Consider the following 23,894-nt stretch of genomic DNA (forward strand, 5'->3'; position numbering starts at 1 on the left):
ACGTTTTTTTTTTTTGTGTTAATTCATTTCTTACATATATGGAAAAACTACTATTGACATATTATAAAAATTACTCAACAAATGACGTAAGTATACGCCAAAGAAATCACGATACCGCACCTTAAGAGCACTGGACAACAGTCTAGTATACACAGTCACGAAGCTCAATACTTACTAAATATGCATCCAAAGATAGTTGCTAACCACTAGGATCGCTAATATCGCCTCATTACAGACAATGCGAAATAGTACCGGCACAGTTCTATTGTTCCTAGTATCCTCACAACTCAAGCTTCGTGGCTGTATATACTAGACTGTGACTGGACTCTATACCTTTAACACGCTCTCCTGTAAAACTCTGTCTGTGTGACTTAGGAATATATCATTCTCACCCCTTCAATTATTCATAATTTTAAATAGAATGCTATTCTCCACTTTAGCGCTAGATAACTTTCTAAAGCTCACGAAGTGTTCAAATGACATAGAAGCTTACTCCAGAATCCATAGCGATCTCTTTGCTTTACAGTAAAGGCTGGTTCACAGTGAACCAGGAACGGAAACGACAACGAGAACGGAAATAATGTTAAAATAAATGTATTTAAATGAGAGCGTTCACAATAGTTAATTGTGAATGCTCACATTTAAATACATTTATTTTAACAATATTTCCTTTCTCGTTTTTTCGTTGTCGTTTTCGTTTCCAGTTTATTGTGAACCAGCCTTAAACTGTTGCCCGGTAGGTTGCAGGTAGGTTCCCAGGTGGAAAACAAGAAGGCCTACACAAACACTATATCAATATAATTATGTATCTTCCAGCAGTAAATGTGACAATTTCTTTCTCCGACACATTTCTCACATCTCATTTAGATGTTCCCAGCATCGCCAAGTACCTAATTCCTGTCTCGCGGCTTCAGATATTCATCTAGTAGGGTTATTTAAATAATCCACTGACTGACCATATTTATTCAAACTCAGATTATTAGTAACTTGTTGTTTAACAGATTCCTTACTACCTGAAAACGTTTTTTCACTGCTGAGCCATCGTTAGATCCTTACTTTATCTAGTAGTTAATCGAGAATAGATATTTTACTTCGAAGTACATTGACAATAACATTTTTGGTATTAAAATATACGAATGTCGATCTTGTTGTTATCTACAATCTCACTTAATGCTGCACATAGAAGATCAACCTCGTCGTCATCATTACTCTTAATCTCACTATTACAACACTTCACTGTATTATCGTCAATTAATTCGACATCTCTAACCAATTTAGCGCAGCTAAATTAAATGAATTTAAACACTCAATGCATTTCACTGCATTAACCACCTTACGATTAGCATTACACCGCTTACAGACAACTACATTGGCCCCGTTCGACATCGGATTCAATCAGGACGCAGAGAGAATTTGTATACGATATTCCTCGGTTTATAATACAGTAGAGCGCCTCGTTTAGGCACAATGGAAACCAAACAAACTGCAGGTAACGCTTAGGGGGAGGACGAGCCGAACGATAAACACGAGGGATGCACAAAGTTTTAGTTACAACATTTATGGCGCAGAATTAATTCTAATTATATTTTCCAAACACACAAAACGAATGAACACAAATTGTATAACGTTATCATATACACATTTTAACAAACAAGCAATTGTAACGTTGAAATAATTATATATATATATATATATATATATACATACATACTAGATGGTTCTAGTCGCATTTGTAAATAAATATTTCCATTCTTTCTATAAGAATGCGAATGGAATATGGTACGATGTAGCTAAGTAAACAATATGCGTTATCTTTATTCGATTGATCATTTACAGTACCATCATGCGACTTTTCATTCCTTTGGATAAATTAACTCGCTCTCCACGATTTAGTGATACAATCCTAGGGCCTAAACAATGACCGTAACCATAGCGATGACGACGATTACGGTGTTCACGGCGGTCTATGATAATATTCAGCAATTAAGACTGTAACTGCTGTAATAATAACCGTTATTTACGCGACTTTTTTACTGTGTTATTTAACGACGTTATATCAACTACTAGGTTATTAGTGTCGATGGAATTCGTGATAGTTATATGGTATTTGGTGAGAGGTATATTCGCCATATATTACCTTACATTCGCCATACGGTTGCGGAAACCTCGGAAAAAACCCAATCATGTAATCAGCCCAAGCGGGAATCGAACCCATGCCCGAGTGTAACTTCGGATCAGCAAGCAAACGAACTACCGCTTGAGCTACTCTGATGTCCTTATGGAATAACAATAAATAAAAAATGATACAGATTATATTCACATAAGAATAATATCTATGATGATGGTGATATGAATACGACTATGATAACATCGTGATTAGAAAGCTGGTGATAACGATGATTCTTGATAAGAACGACGACCATGCAAACAAATACCATTATGAATGTGCCGATAACGATGAGCACGACGTTGAGTTCAATATGACTATACTTCGTTCCATAATGTCTGACAGGTGAAGTAAACATTCCCGGCAGAGGAAGACAGAAGTATAATTGCTATTCAACCAATGGCAGAGGTATCATTCCGTACTTGTCTTGAAGTTGAGGGGAGGTAGAACGCTTCAGACCGCCCAACTTCAAGTCAAGCGTGGAATGAGATCTCTGCCATTGGTTGAATAGCAATTATGCTTCTGTCCTCCTCTGCCGGCAATGATTACACCTACTGCCATCAAATATTATGGAACGAAGTATAGTGCACGTTCATTTTAAATCTGTTTAAAAATAAGTAGCGACTTGATACATTAAGTAACTTTTAATGGCAGACAAAACTGAAACTGGGTTACAGAAAAATGGTTCTAAAAGAAACATTGTGAAATTAAGTAATAAGTTGTGCCCAAATTATGAAGAATGTTTTAAAAGAATTCCAGTGTAATATCGTCAGTGGCTATTGTTCTGCGGCTGTCAGTATTTCAAAGCCTCTACTTGTGCCCTAGGCCAAAGGCCGATCGTAAATACGCTCTGAAATATCTCTGGAATGCAGAAACTAAAAATTCTGACATACAATATTCACTTACATTGCAGACCGTCACATTCACGTCGGCACTTATTTCTTTATTCTGAGGAATTGGAGTGTTAGTTTTACAGCAACGTTTATGACGTCTTTATCTGATTGTGAATTCCTTTACACAAAAGACTACAAACACAAATAGGCCTATTACTGTGACAACTTAATTTCAATCATTTCTGCCGTGTAAAGGGGAGAATAAATTATTAGACTAGCCATACACAGACAGAGTAATCCAAGAAATTTATACCGTGTTTGTTCATCAATAACTTTGGAACACATTGAAATAAAATTCTCGCTTTGGGCAATCGTAGCTTAATGTAGGTGTTCGAAGTGACCACCATCAGCATCTACTGTGAATGCCGCAAAACTGTTCTGTAACGTGAGCAGTGTGATAGCAGCATATGAAATTTCGATTTTTTCTCGTAGAGCATTCAGTGCAGCTGGCTTTTCCCGATAAACAACATTCTTTAGAGTATAAATCGAGAGGTGTTAGGTCTGGGGACCGTGCTCGGTACTTGACAGCACATCTTCGATCTATCCATCGTCCGGGTAGAGTTTCATTCAGATACGCCCTGACATCTCGATGGTAGTGGGATGGGGAGTCATCTTATTGCAGATAAAACTTACAGTCCCCATACAGCTCTCACTGTACAGCTGTACACTTGATCGACTAACTCCGGTTTCACGTGCACACTGTTTCAGATTTCTGTGTTGTACTGCTACGGAAGTAGTTGCTGTTACAGGTCGCCCGGAACGTCCTTTATCCACATCGTTAACAGTACCATTTGCTTCGAATTTGTCCCGAATACACGCAATTGTTAGACGTGTCGGGAGCATTGTTTGACACTTGTTCCGCCATTGTCGTCGTACCTTGTTAATGTTTTCAAAGTTACAATACCACTTCAAAATCTCCTTCTGTTGTTCGAACGATGACCTAGCACCCGCCATTTTATTTTCACATTACACCTACGCGCTCATCTGGTCATTGCCAATTAACAACATTAAGCTACAATTTCCCCGAAAATGAGAATTTTATCCCAATTTGTTTCAAAGTTAATGATGAACAAACGATGTATAGGTACATTTTCTTGGGCTACTCTGTATAGAAAGTTATTGTGGAAGCACATAGAGACACGAAGACTTATTCATAATATACTGTATTTAAAAACGAAATGTTTTATATTAAATTACAGCAGTGTCATGAAAATTAAGCATACTTTGTGTTTTGCAACAACTGAGTTCCTTATCACGTTGGCAGTGATGTAGTTTGTAGTTTTTTAACAAAACAATAAAATAGACTGTAGGCCTACTCCTAAATATAAAATACAATTTTTATTTTATACTAAATTGTTTTGCCTTATTCATAGCTGAAGGTTGTTGTAGAGTGGCGTCCCGGCTTGGTTTCATTTTACTTGAAAGTTGTTGATGCGATTAAAATTTCCCTAGTGCGCAGGACCAAAGAGTAGCTTGGCAGATTAGTGATGGCGCTGACATCTTAAATATATATATATATATATATATATATATATATATATTTATTATTTTTACACTACAATGGCAATATCAGCTCTCCTACATGGATATGGATGGTGGGCACTTGCAAATAAACAAAATGAACAGATTGGAAGCAGATGAAATGCATTACTTACGACTAGTGGTAGGATATCGGCTAATCGAATTGAATATATACGAAGAGACTACAAATAGAAGACATTATTCCTAGAATGAGGAATTATTAGTTAAAATTGGAGAAGCATGTGAAAAAATTAATCAACACTGACTCCCAAGGGTAGTTTTTGATTAGAATCCTACAGGTAGAAGAGACCAGGCACGTTCATGTTAAGGATGAAGAGAACAATTTTAATTATACTTTAAACTTTTAAGAATATAGTGCAGAAACCTATCAGTTTTAATGTAAATAATATTAGGTTTGGACATTTTAATCTAAATATTAATTTAAAATAGAGGATAGAGAAGACGGCCTCCAGCTTGGGGGTTCGGCGAAGGGCTAACAACCCATCACCGTAAAACAATAAGCCTCGGAATGAGACTGATTCTTTGGTATTGTTTTTAACAAATCAGACAGTGTTTGGAATTGAACGGGTTACATCAGCTTCTTGTCTATGCGGATGACGTGAATATGTTAGGAGAAAATCCACAAACGCTTAGGGAAAACACGGAAATTTTACTTGAAGCAAGTAAAGCGATAGGTTTGGATGTAAATCCCGAAAAGACAATGTACTGTATATGATTATGTCTCGTGACGAGAATATTGTACGAAATGGAAACATAAAAATTGGAGATTTATCCTTTGAAGAGGTGGAAAAATTCAAATATCTTGGAACAACAGTAACAAATATAAATAACACTCGGGAGGAAATTAAACGCAGAATAAATATGGGAAATGCCTATTATTATTCGGTTGAGAAGCTTTTGTCATCTAGTAGGTATGCTGTCAAAAAATCTGAAAGTCAGAATTTATAAAACAGTTATATTACCGGTTGTTCTGTATGGTTGTGAAACTTGGACTCTCACTTTGAGAGAGGAACAAAGATTAATGTTTTTTGAGAACAGGCTTCTTAGAAAAATATTTGGGGCTAAGAGGGATGAAGTTACAGAAGAATGGAGAAAGTTACACAACGCACAACTGCACGGATTGTATTCTTCACCTGACATAATTAGGAAACATTAAATCCAGACGTTTGAGATGGGCAGGGCATGTAGCACGTATGGGCGAATCGAGAAATGCATATAGTGTGTTAGCTGGGAGCCCGGAGAGAAAAAGACCCTTGGGGAGGCCGAGACGTAGATGGGAGGATAATATTAAAATGGTCGGCCTCGTTGGTGCAGTTGGTATAGCGCTGGCGTTCTATGCCCGAGGTTGTGGGTTCGATCCTGGACCAGGTCGATGGCATTTAAGTGTGCTCATGTCAGTAGATTCACTGGCATGTAAAAGAACTCCTGCGGAACAAAATTCCGGCACAACGGAGATGCTGATATAACCTCGACTGTTGCGAGCATCGTTAAATAAAACATAATAGACTATTTATTTAATTTATTAAATAACCAAATTAAATTAATTCTCTTCAGGCAGACAGGAACCTGTGGCTTCGGTGTCTCCTATACATAACTATGAGTAGTCTACAAATTCTAGAAATAACCACTGCCATCTATAAATCTTTGCGCTAACTACGAGGAATATCTTGTGTAGAATGTTGGAGGAATGTTGAGGTGAAAACGAGAGTATCCTACCCTTGGCTTTGTAGACGGTTGTCGGTAAGCTAGCTTAATGAATGTGATATTCTGTAATGGACCTACGGCGTTGTGCTTAATTCACATTACAGGAGTCCCACTATGTGTCCAATGTGAGGTTAAGAAAGTTAAAGCCCATCGGCGTGGCTCAGTCAGTCAAGGCGCTTGCCTGCCGGTCTGAAGTTGCGTTCGGGCGCGGGTTCGATCCCCGCTTGGGCTGATTACCTGGTTGAGTTTTTTCCGAGGTTTTCCTCAACCGAAAGGTGAATGCCAGGTAATCTATGGCCAAATACCATCTATCATCAATCTCATCGATGCTAAAATAACCTAATAGTTGATACAGCGTCGTTAAATAACCAACTAAAGAAAAAGGAAGGAGAAAGATAGTTAAAATATGTTAGGCTAAATCGCGACAGTTCTATGAGAAACACTCGGTACATGTAGCTAATATTAAAGAAAATTAATTTCATGGATTGATAAATGAGTTTTATTCAGTCAATCCTTAACATAAAAACACAATAAAATATGTTAGAACAACATTTAAACAGATTTAAAAACAAACGTTTTCGCCAATTTTGATTGGCATCTGCAGGTCGTGTAGGTCGAGTAGAACATGTTATAATAAGTGAACACTTGGTATATAAAATTAAACGCCGAAATTAAAACTATAATATAACTTAAAACAGAGAATAGAACTTAGCAAAAAGCCACCACGATGTATGTAGAAGCACTATGTTGAAAGAGGCGTGTGTGACCCAAGGGAACGGCAAAACTTTTCCGTCATTGCAGGTACAGTTTTCAAGACAGATTTGACGATGCTACAGACAGGTCGGTCGTGTGGCCAATAAATTATGGAAAGCAGGAAAAGTCAAAAAGTTGGAAAAGCGTCTTGAATCTATGAGGGCGGCGACACGATTCGTCACTTATTATAACATGTTCTATTCGACCTACACGACCTGAAGATGCCAATCAAAATTGGCGAAAACGTTTGTTTTTAAATCTGTTTAAATGTTGTTATAACATATTTTATTGTGTTTTTATGTTAAGTATTGACTGAATAGAACTCATTTATCAATTAACATTGAACTTAACGGAACCAATATGCCTTTAAAATTAATTTCATGGAACTTAAATCCACAATGACAGTAAGTTTTCAGGACCAAATTATCACATCGGACGAATGAACGATGTCTTGGATGATCATAAATATTAGATTAAAGTAATACAAATTGAATTTAATTAACTAAATTGCAACAATTATATCCTATAGGGAATAGAAAACATGTTGCAAATACTAAAGCAAAATAATTTGCTTAGTTATTTTGAACTAAATATTAGTTTAGAGAAGGTGGTCTGAAACAGGTTCGAAGCCCACACATGAGAGAAGGGTTCAAGAAAGTTCATTAAAAAGAAAACAGAAACCTGTATTAAATGTTATACGAAATTAATATTCTCCATTCGTACGGCGAGTAAATTGAAGATTCAAGGAATAAAGAAACCGCCCAAAAGTACACCTACGGGTTTAAAATTTGATGAAGAACTTTACCAAAATTAACTCGGAGTAAGTCATTATCTAGATTGATGACAGCACTTCTTAAATGTGAGATTTACTAAGTCTTCTGAAAGGTTTCAATATTATATACATCTCATTTGCAAAATCTATAACAATATTTCAGTACAAATTATTTTTCTAACATTCAATTTTCATACAGTAATTCGCTGATTACACTATAACACTGCAGTGAATATAATTATTATAAAACAGTCTTGTGATAAATTGAAACGTCAGGTTATTTTTGCCAAAGGCTTGGTCTCCATATTAGTAGCACGAAAATAAATGGCCGTCCTTTATTACTAACTAGATAGTCATATCAAGTTACTTGCAAGTATTATATTTACAAAATTAATTTTCTAGAAAACCCCATTTTTGGGAGAATAATACGTGCTATATTAAGTGTAACCCATACATCTCTTTCATGGAGATAAATGAAGGACATCTGAAATAAATCTTTCATTCTTTACAGTGCTTTCCCAACCCGTGTCGGAGTTCATCTTTGGACTTATCATTAAACAAACTTGAAATGTATTATAAAGTGGGATAACTTGACCACACTCCTAAACCGTAATATCAACCCTATTTGTGACTTACAATAATAAAAAATACTTAAGAAATATAAAAAAATAATGAACATTAAAAATATGTTCAGTGGATCTAATAGAGTTTATGTGTGTGTCTATATGTTACTATGTTCAAGTTTACTCCAGTTTACGATAAGAAAAAAATAGTTCATTTCAGAGGAAATGGAAGGAGGGAATACGCCACGCGATGTATCCTGTAGGGCAGGGATGCAGAACTGGCGAGAGAGGGGTGAAAGCATGGGGAAAGCGTTGGTTCCCCGTCCACAGTCCACCGGCGTTGAATGACGTCTCTGTGACCCGTACGCAATCACACAACACTGACACTGAATACAAATCCCCTCCCCTACCAAGTCAATGACGTGGGGGTGGAAGGAAGGGATGAGTGACGTATTTCGCCTTATGACGTACGCTAAAATTGGCGTCAACTTCTGCAAGTCTACAATAGGGTCTCCCCTAAAAGTTCTTTCCCCACCCCAAGCAAAAACTGAAATGATGCCCCTGTTCTTTGCAGAACATCATTTTCCACTGAATTTGTTCAGGGGATTTTCAGCAAGTGACAGTATCCATTTAAAACTATTCATATTTGAATTTATTCGCGGTAGAACCCATAGAATCAAAGTTTCTATTATACAAATAATACAGACTACATGTAACACTTAACAATGCAAATTCTAAGACCTTAGTCAAAACTTCTATTAGTAGGTTAACTCTTAAATTAGCAAAGTATCCTATAGGATACAACAGGTTAATAGGCTATATGCTATACATTTAATAGAACAATAGAAAAAAATTGGTAGGAAAATTAAAATTTCACAATACTGTAATATTGTACAACATATAAAATATGGGCATTGTGATAGTTGTTTGCTTTATAGTTCGACACTGTTTAATGAACTAGTATGAGAAATACTAAAGAAGAAGGTCAATAAATATGCTCATCTTTTAGACAATTATATCTTTGTCCCCTTTGCTGTGGAGACCTTCGGTCCATGGAGTCATGACGCTAAAGTCTTGCTATCTCAAATCGGCCAAATTTTGATCTCCATTACTGGTGATCGTCGTTGTACTACTTATTTGCTTCAACGTTTAAGTATTGCAATTCGACATGGAAATGCAATGAGAAATGAAGGTTTGCCAATTTAAGGGATAGGTTTGCCAATTTAAGGGATAAGTTTGCCAATTTAAGGGATAAGTTTTTAATTTTTTTCAAGTATTATGGGATATTTTTTGTAACATTAACAATTAATCCGAATTTGAATCTTCATGCAGCTATATTTCTAAATAGTTAATCCTGGATTCGACTATTAATTGGCGATAATGAGAGGTGATTGCTATCTATAATAAATATTTAAATAAGCCCTACAAAGTGTACACCTAAAAACAGGTTTCGCTAAGTACGGTGCCGTTAGAAAAGTGACATGGGCAAATAACAACCCAGCTAGAGGTGATTCATTCCGTTAGCTTTCGCTTATAAACTTCATGACTCATACATTATCCTAGTACTGACGTAGGCCTATCGTAATTTGAAGGATTCAGAGCCATAGTGGGCTAAGCGCCATTTATTAAAATCGGAAAAAGCAAGGGTTAACATTAAGTGAATACCATAGTTTAATGAAGATTGACATATCATTTAGTTTTAATGTGTACACTTTATATTACTTGCTATATGTTTCCATTGAATTATGGTAATAACTTCATTTTAACCCTTGTTTTCTACGGTTTTAGCAAATGGCGCTTGGCCCGCTATGGTTCTGAACTCTTTATTTATTGTCTTACCTTAAACTATATGTAAGTGTCGAAACTGTCGACTGCTGAGAATATAGCACAACACATTTTGTACGATATCTTCGTAGTATAGTATAGTATCTGATGGGTTCATCCATTTTAAGATTGATTTAATTCCTCTAGCCGCATTATTGCCCTGGTGTCACTCAGTCGCCAAAAGAAATCAGTATCAGGGCTATTTCCTTTGGGATAAAGGTGGCAAGCAAATAGGACTGACATCCCTACTGCTACTAATGTCGACTGCCTGTACAGGTGAGGCCTAACCTCCCGCTACCTTGTGAGCATCCATGGCGTGTAATATGCATATATTACCTATTAGTCCCCCTGGAGAGGAGGACACGGGCTTGGAAATATCCTCGCTCGTAGGGCACTTGGATGGACTCACTGTAACATTCGGAATGGAATGGTGTGCATGCCATAATGCCCCACGCGCTAAGGATTCCTCCGAAATCCCCTACAGCCTACAGAATTCCTTTTATCTTTCCACTTCGGTATAATCGCGGCCCCTCAAACCCGGTTTCACGAGCTACTATGATCCCAGGAGAGAGCCCACAGCACAATACATAGATAGCACTACACCAGCAACTAATGACCACATACCACAGGATCCAAGTTCGGTCACGGCCAGCAGCCCATTCTACTTAGGAACAAGCACGAAGAATTGGGAAAGAAAAGGAGATGATGATGAAATAGAGGACTTGTAATTATGATGGCAAAATGAGTCCGAGGTCCAACGTCAAAAGTTACCCAGCAATTCTGCTTCAGTTGGTTGTGAAAAAACATCGCAAGGAACCTCAACCAGGATTTGAATCAGGGCCCGCTCGATCCACGATCAGACATGCTAAGCGTTACTCCACAGCGTTGTACTGTACTCTTAATAGGGATAAATTTGCATTATAATGTTTCTATTACGTAACATTTCCAAACATTTTCATTGAATTTTCATCATAGACTTGAGCAATGAGACGGAAACATTATGAACCACTATTTCCATAGTAAAAAACAGTATTCAATATTGCGACTTAATGGCATATATTGACAGAATATCTTATTGCTACTTTAGAATGGTTGATATTCACATCAGAATAGCTTAGCTCTATAAACATAATACAATATACTAAGTACTGTTGGTATTATTATTATTATTATTATTATTATTATTATTATTATTATTATTATTCAGTAACTACTTACAAATGGGATTTAAAAAGAACCCGGAGGTTCATTCCCGCCCTCACACAAGTACGCCATTGTCCCTATTCTGAGCAAGATTAATCCAGTCTCTAGCATCATATTCCATCTCCCTGAAATTATTATTATTATTATTATTATTATTATTATTATTATTATTATTATTATTACCATTATTTGAGCATTACTCTTTTACTCGCTTATTTAACGGTACTATATGAATTACTAGATTATTTAGGGTTGTCTAAATTGCTGAAAGTACGATGAGGCCGAGGGCTCGTCACAAATTATCTGACATTTGCCATACAGTTAGACAAAACTTCGGAAAAGGTCCAACCAGGTAATCAAGCGAGAAACGAAGCCATGCTCGATCGCAGCTATAAAGCAGTAGACGAATGCACTACCGTCTGAGCTACGCCTGTGGCTTATTATTATTATTATTATTATTATTATTATTATTATTAAATTACGCTTACTCACTACCTAGGAGCAATTTTCCAACCCACACTGGCTGACTACACTAAGGTCCGTTGAGTATCCAGCTTTCAAGCCGGCAACCCCATTCGTCCGTACATTCGGCCTCTCCATGCGTCTCAAGCTGGCGTTTGGGTAATGACACTATTATTTTCGATTTCACATTAGTACTACGATCACACCAAACACTTTTCAAACGGCCAAGAGCCCTAAGATTATTCAAATCCATTTCATTGTTTTTCCACCGAAGAAAGCGCAGATGTAAGTAGGACTAATGATTTTTAAGTTCGAACTTCTTCCCACTTTTAATCTGCTGTCATAAACCTCTCAAATAGCCTATTTATCAAGCCGTTTGAAGTCAAGATTTTCAGATTCAATGATGTACTGTACGTGATTAGAATGTCAGTAAATTCACGAAGAAAGGAAATCCTGGATTTCATCACTGCTTTGTTCACCTTTTTTTCTGTATCCTATACGGATGTTTCAGTTGACAGCATCCAAAAAATCCGGATCCTCTACACTTTCATTGTAGTAATCCTGAATATCGCCAAAAAGCCTCGTCATTCCCCCACGTGTTCTCATTATACGAGGTTTTTGTCATTTTTCAAAAGCCGTTTAGAGTCTGTTCACTCAAGGATAGACTGCGTTTCAATTCACTGACTCATTCAATAAATGAATCATCAATGGTTTTTCTGTAGTTGGTCAAAACGAACAACTGGAAATAGGTGACATTAGAGTTCCGGAATATGACAATGATCCCTGCGTCCTGGGAAATACGCCCCGGATAATAGAACCGCTATAGGTCTAGCTAGTTTAAACTTTAGACCGTGTTTCAAATAATTTAAGGTGACAGTTTTATATGAAATACGATGTACTTTAATAAAGTTCTATTAACATGGACAGAAAGCGGGAATTATTATTATTATATAGGAAGCAGGATCTGATAATGTAACCCCTTAATTTAAGCGGAATTATTGCTGTACATATCATAAAATTAAATTAGAATGCGTGTGTTTGCGGTGCGAAACATTCTGCTATCCGCGCTGGGCTGACACTTCGCTGCTGCTACGTTTGCCACCTGTTTGTGCGGTTTTGTATCGATAAACAAGTCCTCTGCGATCATACCCTCAGGAAGGCAGACGCCAATAAAGTATGTTCAAACGTTGGAGGGGTAAATGGGTGTAAATAAAATCAATAGCAGAAAATTAGATGCTTGTCTTGTGACGTTACATCATAGTAGCAACTATGCAAAATTATTCTATTATCTGATTAACAAACATTTGCCTTTAAAAGAGTGACTGATTTTCACACTCAAAACAATTAGCCTATTGTATAAAATATTATAGCCTATATTATCTCGGTACTAGAATGAAGCATATGGCCGATACCACGTTATGACTCTTTTATCCTTGGGAAAGACCCAGTACTCAATTTGATAGGAGGCTGAGTGGACCCAGAGACTGTTCTGGAAGTTGAAAACGAGAAAAATTCCGACACCACCCAGGATTGAACTCTGGATCTTCTAGTCCCTACCCAATTGCCCTATCAACTCAACTTATTAGCCATATTATATTATGTTATATTGCGTTGTGTTCTGTTAATAATATTACCTTGTGTTGTATTATAATGTTATGTTATATTAATCATTCGTTTATAGTTTTCTGCCCTAGGGAAGTCTTTCACTGCAAACCCAGCTTTCTCCAGTCTTTCCCATTTTCTACCTTCCTCTTAGTCTCTGCATATGATCCATATATCTTAATGTCACCTATCATCTGATATCTCCTTCTGCCTCGAACTCTTCTCCCGTTCACCATTTCTTCCAGTAGGCAGTTTCCTCTCAGCCAGTATCCCAATCAATTCCTTTATGTCTTCCTGATCAGTTTCAGATCATTCTTTCTTCACCCACTCTTTTCAACACAGCTTCACTTCTAATTCTGCCCATTTCTTATGATCCATTCTTCTCCATATCCACACTTTTATTAGCTTCTAGTCGCTTTTCTTCACTTCGTTGTTTTGTCCATGTCTCTGTCCCATACAATGCCATACTCCACATAAAGCACTTCACATTATATCATATCATATATATCTTCGCATATCATATATCATATCACATATCATATCATATCATATCATATCATATATCATATCATCTTAGCATGACATATCATATCATATCATATCATATGAAGAGTCAACTGCAAGAATGATGGATCATTTGGAATATATTTTGCGAGAGAAGCAATTGAAACTTTGAAATGCTTAGCGCTCAAAGCTTAACTGTGATTTTCCGATCATTACTGGACAATGACTATCAGTGTTAATGCCATATAACTTTGTATGTACATACTATGTCTTAAGCTATGCATTGACAGTCTTGGTTCATTTTCGACAAGAAAGTGACATCCATCATTCTTGCAGTGGACTCTTCATATAATATCATATCATATCTCATATAATATATCATATCATTTATCATATATCATTATACTGTATGACTCATTTGCGGAGAATAAGAGGAAGGCTGAAAACAGAAGACCGGATAATGCTGGGTTTGCAGTGAAAGACCTGCCCTTGGGTAGAAAACTACGAATGAATGAGTATAATAATATATCATATAATGCCATGTCATGTCATGCCATATTGTATTATATTATATGTTGTTAGATGTGAAGTAGAAGGCATCAATTTTCCTTGTTTTCATGTTTTATCCGACCACGTCACACATGCCACAATGCGTACTCTGTAATTTTCATATCTTCTATTATTTAGTAACACGTTTCCTATAATACTGGAATAATTTCAGACAACTTAATGCTTTATAAATCGTATACTAAAAGATCGGACGGAAGTCCTTCTACATTTAATCATAGCTGGTTGAGTGTTAGAGAAGGCCGTATGGCCTTAACTCTGCCAGGTTAAATAAATCATTATTATTATTATTATTATTATTATTTTGTACACATCTCCAAGAAGGTATGAGTGAGATGACTATATTGATCATGTTTTATTAAAGGGAGACAAGTTATGAAAATAAGTTCTGAAATAAATGAATATAAGCTTCGGACCCTTATTGCAAATAATTTCCTACACAAATAAAACACATCAAATGCTAGTGTTATTTTGTTTTTTTTACACACCCACTTGTAAAATTTAACTTGTGTATTTACCTGAGGAACAAAACTCCATTTATACAAAAAATTACTTAACCCCCTTTGCCCGAACACCATCAAATTGTATCGCTGGATTTTCAACCCCATCGACATCATTGTCAGGACTCAGGTAGCTCAATAGCCTAGTCAAATACTGCAGGCTGTTACTGAATGCCAGTAGATTTGGCATTTGGACGTCCTCCGATTGACACCTTGACAATTCTCGTACGCTAGGAGTGTCGTCAATAGCCTCGTAAAGTATCACTGCAGACTTTCTGTATGTCAGAGGGTCTCGGGTCTACGAATAATGTCAGTGAACAGTAAGTTGTACTCGTATTTCGTATAGAGAAATAATAATCTGATTGGCTATCTGCATTCGACATCATCGAAACTTGTAAGCTACGCCACAATTTGATCATAAATGTCATGATATTAAATTGCATGACGCGGTCGGTAGCTTAATGGTTAAGATTCTATGAAAATAAAGCCCGAGATCGTGGATTCGACTTTCTATGGAGTCAGTGATTCATCCAATAGACTTAATCCTTCCGCTGCATTATGGCCCTAGGATCGATTCAGCCTTTAACAGAAATAAGTTCAATGAAGTTTGCTTTGGAGGTTAAGCCAGCTGATAGCAAAGATGAGAGCTTTAATCAAGTTTGCATGACAAATTTTAAATTATGGTTTATTTAACGACGCTCGCAACTGCCGAGGTTATATCAGCATCGCCGGTGTGCCGTAGGAGTTCTTTTACATACCACTAAATCTAGTGACATAAGCCTGTCGCATTTAAGCACACTTAAATGCCATCGACCAGGGCCGGGATCGAACCCTCAACCTAGAGCACAGAAGGCCAGCGCTATAGCAACTGCGCCACTCAGGGCGATGTTTGTATGGATGATGAGGATGATGATGATGGAACATACAGTACTTGGAACAGAATAGTTGAGTGTTTTTTCGTGAATGTCTACGCTGTCACGTGATATTCAATGATCTAGTCCTAGTGCATTCAACGCTTTTCGTCAGCTGACTAAGCACTATCTACTGATTGACAGGGGTTAATCATTTTTTTATAATCTTTTATTGAAGCTTTAAGGGGGATATACAAGTTTAAGGGTCAAAAAAGTCATTTTTGAAAGTATTTTTTATATAAAGATTGGACATTTATCTTTAGGCCTATGTCAGTGAAGAAATTTTTACGATATATAAAATATTTTGGTAGATATGATCATAAACGTACAAGCGTGCGCTTATTTAACTCTCCACATATAAGGTACCTATATTTAACGCTCATTTCCCATAACTTGTATTTTTCAAAACCATTTTTGTGATAACTCGGTAAGTTTTTAAGATACCGCAGTAAAATTTTGCATGCAACTGTCTTTTGTGAACAAGATGAATTACAATTTTTGCTGTAACATGTATAGTTTATTTATTTTTTACCTAAAAAATACTCCTATTACAGATATTTCAAAGAATGTACTTCATATTGTTCAATTGACATTCAGGAACAAACAGAAAAAAGAATGGCTCAGAAATATTTATATTTGTGGACATTATCATAAAAACAGCACATCAATGCACAAAAACAGACCATTTTTGTTATGATAATTACTCATAATGGTGAAACATTTATTAAATCTGAAAATAGTCTATAATTGCAAAAGCAGTGAATATTGAGCATGTCAAATTGCAAGGTAAAAGAGTCATGAGTTGCTGAGGAAAATAAATTCAATTTCCCTAATTGTTTAGTGCTCAAACCTGTATATCTCCTCTTTATTTACAAAAATTGCAGTTTGTATAGGCAGCTAATTTTTTTATGTTCATTTTCCTGATTGTACCGTGCTGTGTATAAAGGTCCATTCACATCTACAGACATTGAATGTTTCAGACGCGTAGCGTGGCAGACACGACAAATATTCTTTAGTTCATTATGTATAGAAGTGTTCCTATCTAGCGTAGTAATTATACTGCAGCCGTTCAGACACGTACAGACCAAAGACGTTATACAGTCTAGTATAGCCTAGTGTCTGCCATGCTATGCGTCTAACACGTTCAATGTCTGTAGATATGAACGGACCTTTATATTTGTAACTTAAGAAGGATATTGTATTGAATTGAAGTGATAGCATTTCGAGAGGGGCACTACGACCCAGCACTGCGACCTTTTTAGATCTATTGTTTTAACCCTCAAGCTAGGCGCATTCCCAAACGCACACCAGCTGACTACACTAAGGTTCGCTCCGTACCCAGATTTCTAGTAGGCAACCCCACTGAATGCCAGTTCGGGAAATATTATGTAATAATGACAGAATGGAAATATGTTGACGAATTGATGTAAATGCAAACGGGAGAACCTAAAAAACTGTGACCTTGTCCGCCAGAAGTGTCACTATAAATTTTTCAATGAAAACTCCCAGGCCTGACCGAGATTCGAGCCGGACTGCCTTCGTGCCAGACTGAAGATTTGACCACTCAGCTACCGCAGAGTAGTCTACTAAGATAGATATAATAAGAAGATAAATTCCGAAGACTCAGCGTCCAATGAATTGAATCATTAAAATTAAAAGGAAATATAAATGTAAATATGTTTGACAAGATTACTAACTTGAATTAAGTTTAAAATCACATACTACAAGCTACAATTAATACAAAACCAAATATATGTAGTCTATATAAGCTACTACATAGTTGCCTTGCAGTGGATTGCATTCGAAATACCACTTAATTTCATATGAACATATTGCGATGGATCCAATAAATAAGGACCGGCTTACACATATTAGTGGTTTATAGGATATTGAATATGGTGGTGAAACTGATCAGGAAGAGAAAAAGAAATAGGTTGGGTCACTGGCTGAGGAGAAACTGTTGAAGGATGTACTAGAAAGGATGGTGGACGGGAAAAGAGTTCGGGGTGAAAGAATATAGGCTATCAGATGATGTATGATATTAAGATTACATGCGTAGACAAAGAGAAAGGCAGAAATAGAAGAGATTGGAGAATACTGAGTTTGCAGTGAAAGACCTGCCCTTCGGCAGAAAACTATGAATGAATGAAAGATTATTGACTGTCTTCGTTTTCGTAAACGACTCTGTCCCACGCGTAGAGCTATTTTCACCACGCGGCTGTTAGCCTAGAACAGTAGACGAGAGGAGTACAGGTTAGCTGGAGCTTGAGTGCAGTCGAACAGGGAAGTGTTATTGCTTATTGCGTCGCTGTGTAGGTTGAAGGAATAATAATAATTCAAATAATAAAAATAATAAACTTCCTTGACGATGCAGCAAATGTTTCAATTAGAGAAGACAAACGCCTCGTCTCGGAACAGCTAGTGAGAAATTCGAAGTTCTTTGGATATATTTCAAAAACCTCCAAAAATATTCATCCAACTGGAGCCAAGGTACCTCTGATTGAGGTTCTGGCTTATACTTATGTATATCTATTATCAGGCAGTGTATCTCACTTGACGATGTGTGTCAGAGGAAGAAAAATTGTTTGTATGTATCTGAAGTCTGATATGTAGCTAATCGGCGATGTATGCATTGGAGGGGGAAAAGAAATGGCCACCCTACTCTACTATCTCCTGGCCTAGTTTCTTCATGAGTGATGCTTTATTGGTGTTATTTATGAGGTTCAAACCTGTCTTCCGACAGTTGACTAAATGATAACAATAACCATATAAATGACTAAAGCCATCCTACTCGTGGAGGAATTATCCATAGTCAGAAATGAAACCAAGATGAAAAATTACTTTTGGTGGTGCAGAAGAAACTTATAAATGACCTAAAAATGTAATAAGATTCTCGATAAGTTAGTAGTCCTGCGAAATACGAAAATATGCACCACCCCATGGTTTTTGACGTAGGGGGAAGTTCTTCTCAACTGAAATCTTGTTTTTAAGAAAATATGATGTGTTTTTCGCCTGAAAATTTGAGTATGAACATTGTAATTCATTGCAATAAAGCCTATAAATCTTTCCAATAGTGTATAAAAAATACGTAATATTGCACTTAATTTTAATGTTAAATATTAATATTCAATTGCATTTTACTGGACACATCATACGCAAACCTATTTCTTACATAATGGGTAGCCACTAGCTCGTAAGCTATGTTTCTGGCTTAAGTTTCGTGCCCTATAATAACATTCCATTCCAAGTTAACAACTACAATTCACCTAAACCTCAATAAATTAGTGACTTAATTAAGGACTTTAAATCTACTCTATATCAACTAATAACAAGGTTTCCTTTAATAATTGTCTGAAATATATATCGGTTTAAACGGGCAAATATTCAAGGTAGAAAGTCCTACATTTCAAATTAATAGCCGAAATGAGTTAAATCAAAGCTATCCTTTATATCGGATCCAGGTCACCAAAAGATTACCTTACATTTTTGTCGTGGTATCCGACGAACAGAAGCGAGCTATTCTGAACCAACTCGTAGGCACACGCGTAAGGAAGTGAAAGCGGACTTAAGAGGACACTCCGTAAGGTAGAAGCTAGTGTACTGCAGTGTTCAAACATGAGAGAAGCAACCAAGACATTAAAAACTTCGTCTTATTCAATATGAAAAACTAATCGCTAAAATTCTTAAGCGGTTAAAACATGAAGGGGTAAGAGTGGAAGACATCGAATATTTTTATAGGTAACAAGGTGGAACAAACACGACAGGCCTCGTTCTCCATACTCGACAAACTTGAACCGAGCATAGCGCATGACGCTAGTAGAAGCAATACGACGCATGTTCAAATCCCGAGACCTGCCAATCTGAATGTGTTCTTTTTCACTACTCGGAAAGGCGGATACCTAATTATACTGTAATTTACTTACCATCTATCCCGAACGTAGGTAGTCCCTGCTTCGAGCTGACCCATCATTTGTAGGGAACGGATTTCTAGATGCTAAAAAAGAGAGATTTAGGGCTATATAAAATCGAATTTAGGACTTAGGAGTTTATATAAAATTAACAATTAATAATTTTAATAAATTTTCCATTTTAGATGAAACTTATGTACAAAGAACTGTTGCTGACAATGTGTGCTACTGAATGAAGACTCAAATTCTATCAGTGAAAGAGACTGATTGCTGATTGGTCAGTTTCAGTTCGCATAACAGAGGTGCACTGACGCAAAAACTAATTTGTAAGCTCTTGCCTAACCTGAAAAACCTACCACACCTTTTATGCTAGATGGACTTTCCCAAACGAACTTCGGTTCCAAAAAATTAGGTAAAATCTCTTTCCTTCCCCTTCTAAGACCAACATGCAGCGAACTTGCCAGATCAGTGTTTGTAAGAGATTTTTTTAATAGCATTTTTATAGGTTGTTGGGCATTTTTATATTTTTACCACTAATATTTTTATTTTAAATATACGCAAAATACTAAAAAGGCACTTTTGCGACACAGACAAAGTTTTTAGACCTTTATAAGAGCTTATGATTAATTTAGGTATTTTAGGTCCTATAGAATCTTAATAGAGGAATCCTGTGTACATGAAGTGTAGAGATATCTGAATAACTTACGTCTATGACGTAGCAAACAAAATGACAAAATATGAACGGTACTAGAAATCCGTTCCCTACTCATTAGGCAAGTCCATCCATTGTTCATGTCTCGCGTGTGATCCGCAGAATTACAACTCACCTACGGAAACTGGCTTGCAAGGCCCAAAAAGGAGGTAACATTTATAAAAAAAAACTATTATAAATAGTAAAGGACATAATCGGACGAATGCTATTACAAAAGCAACTACAGTGTAGTTTTTCGCAGACTGATGTATTTAGCTATATTCTAGCTTAGTTCTGATTAGTTACGTTCAACTCAATTTAGTTCAGCATAATTCACAACCGGGTTACTTCAGTTTAGTTTATTTATTAATTAACTTATGTTTTACACATTTTATTCTTGAGCTGTTAACTTGTAAATCAAACACAAGATTTCATCCTTGAAATTAAAATCGTGTTTGGTGAAATTTTGAAGTTATTATTACTTGTTTCTTTTGTTGCTGTGTGAATCCAATGTTATTGGAAATACTGTTAAAATTTCTTTCACGTTACAGTGAGCAGATAAAGCCATCATCTCACCTGCTATTTATAAGGTTTTTAATAACTATGTTGGTTTAGCTATGGACGACAACAGGGTATTTAAGTGCCAATAAATCTCTTCGCAACTGTCACACATTGACCCTGCCTGGCTCCTCCGTCTCTCTCTGCTCCGCCCTGCACAACTCCGGCCAGATTGTTGACGTGGGCAAGGGGAACTGAATTAATGCTTTTTACGCAAACCGTGTTTCGTATTCCATGTTCCTGCCTATTATTATGATTCACACGGACGTTTTAAGGTCAATGTGGAGCGATTTACTGTTTACGTTGTTATTATCATATATTAACACCGGCAGATGTTACAATGAACGTTAAGTAGACTACTTTAGCCGCAATAAGAAATATGCCGTCTAATTTTGGCGCATGCGCGTTTTTCAGTTCGAGTGTTACGATTTCTTTTACCTACGAAATACACTATTTAGAACCGCTTGGAAGCAAAGAATTCCTTGCTAAGGTTCAAATTGATGGCCGCAATATTAGCTTTCCAAAGTAGTAACCCGGGCTCGAATCCTGATTGGTCCATCTGGAATTTGTAGTGGACAAGATGGTGTTAGAACACTCTAGTATACACAGTCACGAAGCTTGAATTGTGAGGGTACTAGGAACAATAGTCTGTGCAGGTACTATTCCGCATTGTCTCTAATGAGGCGACAGTAGCGATCCTAGTGGTTAGCAACTATCTATGGATGCATATTTACTACGTATTGAGCTTCGTGACTGTATATACTAGACTGTGGTGTTAGGTTGTAGGTTTCCGCTAGATACTCTCGTTTCACCTATCGGACTTTCATCATAGCTCCATTAATACTCACAATAATCATATTGGTATACGCTTTAAACCAGTGGTCCTCACTACTGGGTGTCATGGCTCGCTGTATGCCGTCATGTGGCTAGCCGATGAGCCTAGAGAATTCAATCTTCCTACACTTCCGCAGAGGTGTATAACCTATGAGGTAGAGAAGTTGCCTAGCAAGTACGGCGTTCATTCTGAAGAGTACCTACCGATACGTACGGTAACGCCGGTAGTGGCAGGAATGTGAACTGTTTGGAAATACGTACTGTCGGGATATGTGGAGAGGGTTAAGACGATTACTTACGTATTTGTTGACATTAACTTCGACGGTCAACATGGACACGGAGCATTTGATTTGTGTTGTGGAATGTTACCGTACGCAACCGATGATAACAAATACCCTGGTACGACTTGCCGGCGTAAAACACAGTTCGAAAGAGGTTATGGTAGCACACAGACCGTACAGACCGCGATCTGTTGCTACGACGTTCAAGTTATACCGTACATGTTCTCAAGTTCAGATTGAAGAACGCCTTAAATAATAGGCAACTTCTCTAACATATAAGCTGAAACTCGCTTCAAATCGGTGACCCAACAACAGTGACGTCATGACACACTTTGAAATGAACACCCAGTAGAAATTAGAGGAAAGTCAAAAATGAGAAATAGTAATTTGCCGAGAGCCACAATGCATTTCATAGTATTGAAGCTTAATAAAACACGCGGATTTTTAGTTATTGTATTTATAATAATAATAATAATAATAATAATAATAATAATAATTATTATTATTATTATTATTATTATTAAAATATAAAATACAATAACCATCACATATTTAGTATTCATGAAGATTAAGGGCGGATTCTGCTACTCTTCTGCAAAATCATATCAATACGAGCAGGTTTATTTGTTGTTCTATTTCATCTGTAATTTGTTTTGAATTTTGAAATTTAGCAAATAAAGTATCACATACTGCTTACAGCTAGAAGGCACTCCTTAAAATCTGCGCGTCTATAGATGGCTCCCTTGCTGCTACGTGATACGCTGCTTTTGTAATCAATTCGTTTTTTATGCACAATGGCATACATTACTTTCTGTTCAGATATTAAGGGCATTTTTAACATTTTCAGTTTTTCCCTTCTTGATTGGGAATGTTTTGGATACTTGTTATCAAAATTTGAATGTACGCTACTGTAATATACAGCTCTTACCAAACGTTTAAGGACAACCCTCCATAGGTGATGTTTTACTCTGTCCATATACTTATGTGAAACCCCCTGATGTTTATACAGGCACCAAATGCCTGTGAAAAGTGAAGTTTTTACTGTAAACTCAATCTGTCTATCTTTCAAACTGTGGATTATATAACAATATTTGTCTGTTACGAAACTTATTGAAAAATTACATATTTTGAAGGAAAAAATTAATTAGTCCAGAATGGGTTGACTTTTTTATTTTACCTTATATTGGTGATGATGGTAGTGATGGTAGAAACGAAGGCCTATAAAACTCTGTAATTCTTTTCTGAATTTCCGTTTTCTTAATACGACTGATTTTTAATATACACGCTATTTACTTAAACATTTTCTTCCTCATGTTATTCTTCATATATTCAGATAGGAGGATAAATGTCTGTTCTTAACACTCTTCCTCGATCTAATCTTTCTTCTAATTTGTATTGTACGTAGCATATGTTAAGTTCCAATCGTATATTTGTTTCTTATCTGATCAGACTTTTTGTATTCCTTCCATGTCCTTGGAAATGTCATTTCCGTTTGTTTCTTTTTTTACTTCCGCAAATTAGACGAACCAGCTTCTACCATATATCGGAATTTTTCTTAATTCATAACGCTAATAGAAGAGAAGCTAAAATAATTAACATTTCAAAATTATTCCGCTTATTTCATTTCTATCCTACCTGGATATTTCTCACAGAAT

Source organism: Periplaneta americana, chromosome 9 (genome assembly GCF_040183065.1).
Source record: "Periplaneta americana isolate PAMFEO1 chromosome 9, P.americana_PAMFEO1_priV1, whole genome shotgun sequence".
In the NCBI taxonomy this organism is placed as follows: domain Eukaryota; kingdom Metazoa; phylum Arthropoda; class Insecta; order Blattodea; family Blattidae; genus Periplaneta; species Periplaneta americana.